Source organism: Zophobas morio, unplaced genomic scaffold (assembly GCF_036711695.1).
Source record: "Zophobas morio isolate AGI-343-1 ecotype UQ-CSIRO unplaced genomic scaffold, CSIRO_AGI_Zmor_V1 ptg000005l, whole genome shotgun sequence".
Lineage (NCBI taxonomy): Eukaryota > Metazoa > Arthropoda > Insecta > Coleoptera > Tenebrionidae > Zophobas > Zophobas morio.
The window spans coordinates 1,767,265-1,775,932 of NW_026972110.1; positions in this window are offsets into that span (position 1 = coordinate 1,767,265).

The following is an 8,668-nucleotide window of genomic DNA, read 5'->3' on the forward strand; positions in this document are numbered from 1 at the left end:
GTCAATTAACGCACAAAGTGAGAGAAAACGTACCAGTAATCAGTACAAACGAAAAAATTATTGGCATCTGACAGAATTTGATGAAGCGTTGAAACAGTGCAGCCGCTAATGTCATACTAATGTGGCGTTAAAAATAAAAATTCCAATATTAGTGTAATCCTTTCCACAAAACTGAAAAAGGCGGCACACAATGTCACCAAAGTCATGGCCTTCTTCGACTACAATATTTTATAATGACCCTGTATTTATCCACATTAAATACTTCGGTTGAAATTTCATGACTTTTGCAACTGTGATTTTTTATGTTGTCTACTAAGTTTCTAATATTGAATAAATCTGGAACATTAGTTTCCTCGCAGTTTGTCCCTATTGCTTTTGATCCAAAAAATTCTCGTATCATGAGTGATTTAAAACTATCTCTAAACTGTAACGCTGTGGGATTAATAGCCTGATTTCGTTGATTTCTAATTTTGCCAAAATAATTTTCTATAATGTCTTGATTTAGAGATCTAGTTAAAAAAAATTTTGATTTTCCTTCATAAATCAGTATTTCATACAATTCTAAAAATCCTTCCAAAGTGTATATCCAATTTTTCAAACTTGGCGGCACAATTTTCTTTCCATTTTTGTCAATAAAATACATATTTTTCAAATTTTGAATCGCTTCTTTCCAAAATGTTGTATGCCCAGAATTTTTGAACACACCTCCGCGAAGAGGCTTGCCAGCATGTGAACGAAGTGTGCCACCATTCACACTATCGAAAAGTTTATCAAAAAAATTGACGATTTTCGCCGTTCCTAGAGCTTGTTCTTAAAGCTGACCTAATACACAACATATTTAGTCGGATTAAAATTAAATATAGTCAAAAACATACCAGTTTTAACTAATAAAGAAATAGTTGAGGCCATAGAATGGCTAAGAACCTGAGTAGCGTAGCAGACTTTCATTTTTGGTATTTTATTGGTAATAACATGTAAGTCAGTAATCTTTTGCAGAGCTCGTAATTCACCACAAGGCTGATCATTGAAATAAGCGTCTAAAATATGTTTCCATTCCGCTTTCAAAATTTCATTATTCGTTTCCCATACCAAATCTTTAGTTAATAAATTATTTCTAACACTCTTGATAAGATGTGGTGGATCATACAGAGGAATAATTTCGTTATTACCAATTATAATTCTTCTTTTTATTGTTTCGTTACGGCTTTTATAAATTTGTTGCGATTGTTTTAATAAGAAATTTATAGCAGCTTGATTTGGTTTTCCTTGATCACAGATTATTGCTTTGACTTTTAACCCACAATTTTGAACTTCAGTGACTATCAGTTTTATTACATCGACTAAGACATTGGATTTTGTGGCTGATGACGAGAATCTAAATAACATGGGCTGTTGCCATTTTTTAAAAATCCCACGAAGATAAAACACTAGAACGTGATCTGCAATTTTCAGGTCTGACGTATTTTCATCCAAGTCTTGAAAACCATAAAACTGATCATTGCTTTTATCATAATCTAGATGCGGCATTATCGACATTTCATCGAAAACGACAGAACACATTTTGTCTCGGTTTCTCAATTTTGAAACTGCTTGTTTTAAATTATCAAATATTAGTTTATTGTAGCCTGCATTTAAGGGTACTTTGTTCAACATTGACATAATTGTATGTCGCGTAGGCAGCGCAAATAGCTGTCTTAATTTCGTGTAAGCTCTCCCAGACTGTTTATATAACGCTAGTGCTAACACTTTTTCATCAGTGGTATACCTGCGGCCTTTAGTTTTAATATTTCGTTTTCTTAATTGAGATAAACAGAAATTGACTGCGGTGTCATCCAGAACCTTGCTGTTTAGTTTCATATCAAATTGTAAAGCTAATTTCAGACGTTGACGATATTCTGCTGCCCGAGATTTACTTTTTCGTGCTGCCTTCTTGTATTTTAAACAAGAGTGATGAATCATTTCAGCTACAGGAGATAGATTCCTTTTCCTTGTCGATTTAGTATCTTTTAAAGTCTCACATGTTGTTTTTCTATTCATAGTACTGCTTGAAGTGGTGGTTATAGGAGCATCAGGAACATTATTTACGGCAGGCAAAGGCAACGCCTGTATGGGTAGTTGAATCACGAAATCATTTTGAATTTCAACAGATCGCGTTAAAACTGTCGAAGCTGCAGAACTTATTGTCGAATTACCATTTTCTAAAAGAACTAATTATTGCACTATATTTGAAATTTTTTACTTTACCTGAAGGAATGTGCAACACAGGTACCGCGGTACTTTGAAGTTTATTATTACTGGAGAAATCATTGGCATTAAAGTGTAAATTACAAACCGTGTGCTGGTTATACATCTTTAAGGGGTCAATTTGTACCAAACGGGAATTACCGCATCGTTGTATCCACATATCAAAACGTGCCCGATCTTTTTTGGGATTGGGAAACCTGTGGCGCGTGCCTGTCGTGTTGTAACAAGTATGCACGCTGCAAATTCTCATTTTTTCTTGTCTAGAATGTTACTAATAGTGTAATATTGATTAAACTGACGTTAACAAACTATAACATTCAATTTTAATGACATTATTTGAATTCTTTGAATTTTTTTTTTTTTCATGGCCAAATAGATTGCTACAATTTTGCAACTATTGCGCCCTCTGATGGGCTGTGGTTGGTTCGTAAGAGTAACTGACGACATGATTAAGTTACAAATTCGTGCCCTTCGATGGTGCGGCATCTACTTTAGCTTTGCGTGGAATACCCAGTGAGGTGGGAATACCCTATTGCGTTCGGCGCAGGTTCGCCGTAAAGAACTAGATGACAGCGCTACCAACTTGACTTTTTATCGAGTGGTTCCGTAGAACCACAGTATAGATATATAACTAACGTATACAGCAATGACATGGGGTTCAAAATCCTTTGTTCTTGATGTGGCCAAAATGTTTAACCTTAGAGACGTCGGCCATCTTCTTGATAGTACAGAGCCGCGAAATTTAAACAGGGTAGTACAGTGTACGGGTAGGTACATATTAAAACATCCACCGTGCGTTTGTAAATTATTTAGACCAGTGGTGCCTCTGAAAGTTAAAGATTTTGATTGTGTTTGATAAGGTTAGCCGCGTTGGCATTTGAAACGTTAAACTTTCGATTTTTTTTTTAAATAAAGCTGCAAAATGGTTTTCCCTGTGGAGCATTTAATCATTGAGTTTTACTTCCGAAATGAAGTGGCAACTGAGGGAGAAGAATTACAACCGTGGATGAATTCTGCAGTCCCAGAAATGATCATAACAATGTTTATTTTTAACTTTATATTTACTTATAGATATAAATAAAAAGGTAAAATGTGTCCGAATAATTGTCATACAAAAATAATACAATGCCTTTTTAACTGCGGAAACATATTTGTGATCGATTAAAACTACTTATTAGAATGGGAAAGCAAAAAAAAATTAAAGTTCTTGAAACAAGTTTTGCATTTTAATTTAAAATAAAGAAACAAAAAAAATGGCAGGATTTACCATAATTTTTCAATTATTTGTAACAGTACTGAACTTTGTTAAGTTTGCAACCAGACATTTCATTCAAAACATCAACAACAGAGTCAGCTGTTCATGAACCACCATTTTGCTGATAGTATACATGATGCGCATGCGTCTACTTTTCTGACACACCGAAAACCCCGGCTTGTCATTACTGTATACGCTAGTTATAAATCTATACTGTGGTAGAACTGGCCTCAACTATAGATTATATACAGTTGCAAGTGTCATAAATCACATCGCTATGATTGAGTCAAACATAAAAGGCATTATTTACGTGCGACATACATAGCTTTATCTTTTACTCAACAGAAGAATTTTTTTGGAACTTTTTCACCTCCATTTTAAAATTGTTAATAATAGTTAGTAGGCGCTGCGGTTGTCACAATCATATGAATCGTGTTACAGCCCAAATTACTTTACCGTCCAATAAGGTGATAGATTATGGACAGTTGGCACCACTGGAGTCTAAAACACAATTATTTACTTGTAACATAAATAGCTATTTTTCTGGCTTTTTAACATGCAAGCGTTTTCAGATATTTCAGAAATTTCATCGTTACTTTTTGAGCGTAAGCTAAGGAAGTATGTGTAATCGAGTCCATCGGGCGACTGGTTGTTTTCATATTTTCTCGATGGTTCATGACCCCTAGAGTAGGAAAAAATGAGTCCCACGTTTTTGTCTGTCTGTCTGTCTGTTCGCCATCCCTGACGATTTTGTTAGACAGATAATCTCCGAAAATAATAGACCAATTATTGTTGTCAAATTATATGTGTATTATGCATATCATGTAGATGGTAAAATGCTAACCAAACATGTTTAATCATCCTCACCAATAATGTGATGACATCACCTCAAAATTGTGCATAGTAAATGGGTTTTAAATTGTATAAAATAACACAGTTCTACACGTGTAGTTTATGAATCTGTGTTGAGTTTTTACCCGAAACGTCCAGATTTTTATATGAGTCAATTTATTTCATTGAATAAATCAGGAACTGCAAAACCGAATGCTTTGAAATCTTGCAGAGGTTTTAAAATTATAAATATGATAAATCGTTAATCAAAATACATCTGTTTACTCCTCCCAAAGGCGTTGATGACGTCATCTCAATATTTTGCCGAATAAATTCTAACTAAAATACGATGACCTTTTATTTGTGATTTGCATTCGTATTTTTTAGATAAGCTTTAAACAAGTGGCTCAAAAAGATTAATGAATGAGTCCATTTATTTTATTGATTAAGTACATTCGAAACGGCTTATTCCATTTTTCCAGAAAATTTGGGAATACAGTACTGTTATTACTGATATTACACTGCACCAATCCAAGTTGATGTACGTGTCTCTGCAAAAATGTTGGTGACGTCATCACAAAATTTTGTAAAGTAAAAACTCATTTGAAACATAGCGTAGCACGCTTCTTTATATTTATTTTAACATTACATACATATGTTTATTCAACTTATACGAATTCTCATAAAAAATTAAATTCGCAACATGAAATTTTATAGTTTTTTGAAAATACTTGATATGTTTCATTGTGGTTTAGATGCGAGAGAAGTTCTGTCCAAACAATCTTCGACCAATTTTTTCTACTTTCTCCAGTACACTTTTTAATGTACTTTGGACTAACCCTTTCGTTGTTACTTTGTTATGCAGGTGATTTCGAAATATATGCAATAATTTTAATCACGGCATCACGTGTCGTAGTAGTGTGGAAATATAGAAAAAACAAATTAAAAATCAAATGGAGCAAAACCCCCTTGAACCACCCTCGATACTAAGTCAGTGATCCACCTTTTAAACAGTAGGTGGAAAAACGTTCGAATAAAAACGATGTAGAGGTCAGTGCGAAAGATTATTTGTGGTAGAAACAAATGGTGGTCCTGAGAAAGACCAACTTTTGGTAATGCTTCGTGATGATCGACTTTTGACTCTGACGATTCCACATTGTTTATTAACACAAAAATAAGAACAAGAATGGTATGTACTACCTTTTCACATGAAATGTTGAAAATGTTGCCCTTGACTGGCAATACAGGTTTCAAAACGTCGCAACATGTTAGTTGATAGGTAAAAAACCACCGGGAGGTCCACCTTCTATTATTAAAATTGATCGAAAGTTGTTTCGACAGAACTTCCCTCTTATAGGTAAGTACATTGAAATATATTCAGCATTTTCGAAAAACTATAAAATTTGATGTTGCGAATTTTATTTTTATGAGAACCCATATAACTTGGAGTAAAGATATGTATATAATCTTAAAGTAAATGTAAAGAAGCGTGCTACGCGTATGTTTCAAATAAGTTTTTAGTTTACACAATTTTGTAATAAAGTTGTCAACATTTTTGCAAGAACACGTATATTAACTTGGATTGGTGCAAGTGTAATATTAGAAATAACAGATTGTATTCCTAAAATTTTTTGGAAAAATGGAGTGAGCCGTTCCTGATTTAATCAATAAAATAAACTGGCTAAATTTTTAAGCCAACTGTATAAGCAAATCCAAAAAATATTGATGCAATGATAAATCACAAACAAGAACTCATCATATTTTGCTCATTTTAGGTAGAATTTATTAGGCAAAGTTTTGAGACGACGTCATCAATTTTTTGGTTCGATAAAATCACAAGTATAGACTCATCATATTTTGGACATTTGAGATATGATTTATTCGGCAAAAGTTTGAGGTGTCGTCATCATTTAGGGGAGACAATAAGCAAATACTTTTTAATAAAAAGTTTACCATATTTATAATAACTTTAAAATCTATCCAAGATTTCAAAGCATTCGGTTTTTCAGATTCAAAATTAAATTGCAAAATGTTGATTTGTAATTTTGATTTTTTTTTTCCAAAAATGTAGACGTTTTGGGTAAAAACTCAACACAGAGTCATAAACTACATGTGTAAGACTATCTTATTTATATTTTATACAATTTAAAATTTATTGGTGAGGATAATTACCCAAAGCGTAAAATTTGACAATAATCTGTCCTGTCCTTGCTTACGGTCGGGAAATAAAAATCTCCTATACTCTCTTTCACAAGAGCCTTTACATTAATTCAATGTAAAATTTATAAATTTGAGGCATCACTTGAAAAACATTTTTTCTTTGTGTTCGATACAACCTTTGTTTGTAAACAGTTAACAATTTAAAATTTAAAATAAAATAAAAAAAAAACATTTAATAACCCATACAAGTTATTATACAATTATTAATTTATAACTTGTCTATAATATGGTAAATATCATTTTTCAACTTTGAGTTTATGTTTAAAGTGCAGTTTGTATGTGATTTTATAAAATGCACTGACAATGTGAATAAATACCGGATTATTATAAATGTTTTTTTGCATCGTAGGTGGTTTAAACAAAAGCGGAAATTGGCAAATCGATAGATCTAAACTTTTTTTAAGCCACCTACGATGTAACAAACATTTATAATAATCCTACATCCACAAAGCTAGTTCCCATCAATAATTTACAGTATGACACTATATTAGCTGATAAATAACTAAAATCGTGGAACGATTTTGTTTTACATTTAGTCAACAATGTCGTCTATCTTTTTCATCGTTTGCTACGCACACATAATTGATCATCACCAGCTAATTAATTCTACGCTATTTTATGACAGTTTGTTCGATTAAATATATAAAATGAAATTGTGGAACCTATTGTTTACCAAACAAAGGTATTTTGATAACGATATTAACATCTAAGTTATTTTTCTAACATCGATGAAGCGTTTTTTTTTCGCGTATACCATAAAAATGCATCTAACGATAGTATTAAAATGTCTATTTATGTTTAGGAAAGCACACGGAATAATGGACAAACTGACAATAATAACATTACTAAATACTACAATTTAAAATAACTGGTATTTACAACGTTACCACTTTATTTTTTAAACTTATTTTTCTAATTATTCGTAATTAGTTATAAGCATAACGAAAAGTACTTTATCTACGACTCTTTAATAATAGACGCATTATGTACGTAACTATAGATACATAATACCCCATATTAATCACTAGTGTTTAATGAATATTAAACACTAGTGAATAATGGATTTATTTCAAAATGTCCTAAAATACTGTTCCTTTTTTTCTAGAAAAATATAAACGTCAAAACTATGTATGTATTCGTTTTTTACGTGTTATATATTTAACAGTTATTATTCTGTGTAGGATTTAAAATTTAAATTTACAATCTAAACGGAATTCGTATTTCGCGATTGTAGATTGTAGATGGCTCTGACGTTGTTTACGTTGCCACCTGCTACTACGGACGCTTAGCCGCCATTGTGCGTATTGTTTTGAATTTTGATTTCTTGCGAAAATTTATTACCGACGAGTGAGTTTTTATAAGAGGTTATCATCAGTTATAATGGATGAAAACACTGAAAATCTTCCTGGCACACCTCCCGAAGTGGCAGAAGCAGCTGGTGCTGTTAACCTGTTACCAGAGAAATCTCAAAAATTGTACAAAATAGCGTACAATCAATTCATGAAGTGGAAACAAGAAAAGAAGATTACCTCATTTTCCGAACGGGTGATATTAGCATACTTTGCAGACTTATCAAGTAAATACAAAATTTCTACGCTGTGGACTTATTACTCCATGCTACGAAGTACTCTCAACATCAATCATAACATTAATATAGAACAGTACCATAAATTAAGAGCATTCTTAAAGCGTCAAGGAGAAAATTACCAGCCAAAGAAAGCGAAAACGCTTAGTCCTCAACAAATAACTAAATTCATCACTGAAGCCCCTGATGTAAAATATCTAGCAACAAAGGTAAGAAATTATTGTTTCAAAATTATGTTGTAGGTTCTCATTTATTATTTTTTTAAAGGTGGCTTTGATAATGGGCATAATGGGTGCATGTAGGACTCAAGAACTGCATTCAATGCGAATTCAAGACATCAAAGATTTGAATTCAGCTTTTTTGGTAACACTGCCCAACACTAAAACAAAGATTAGAAGATCTTTCACAGTAACTGAAGATTACTATTTAATATGCAAAAAGTATCTTGATTTACGTCCAGCTGAAGTGCAATCAGATGTGTTTTCCCTTAATTACCAGAATGGTAAATGTACTATGCAGAGAATAGGTATCAA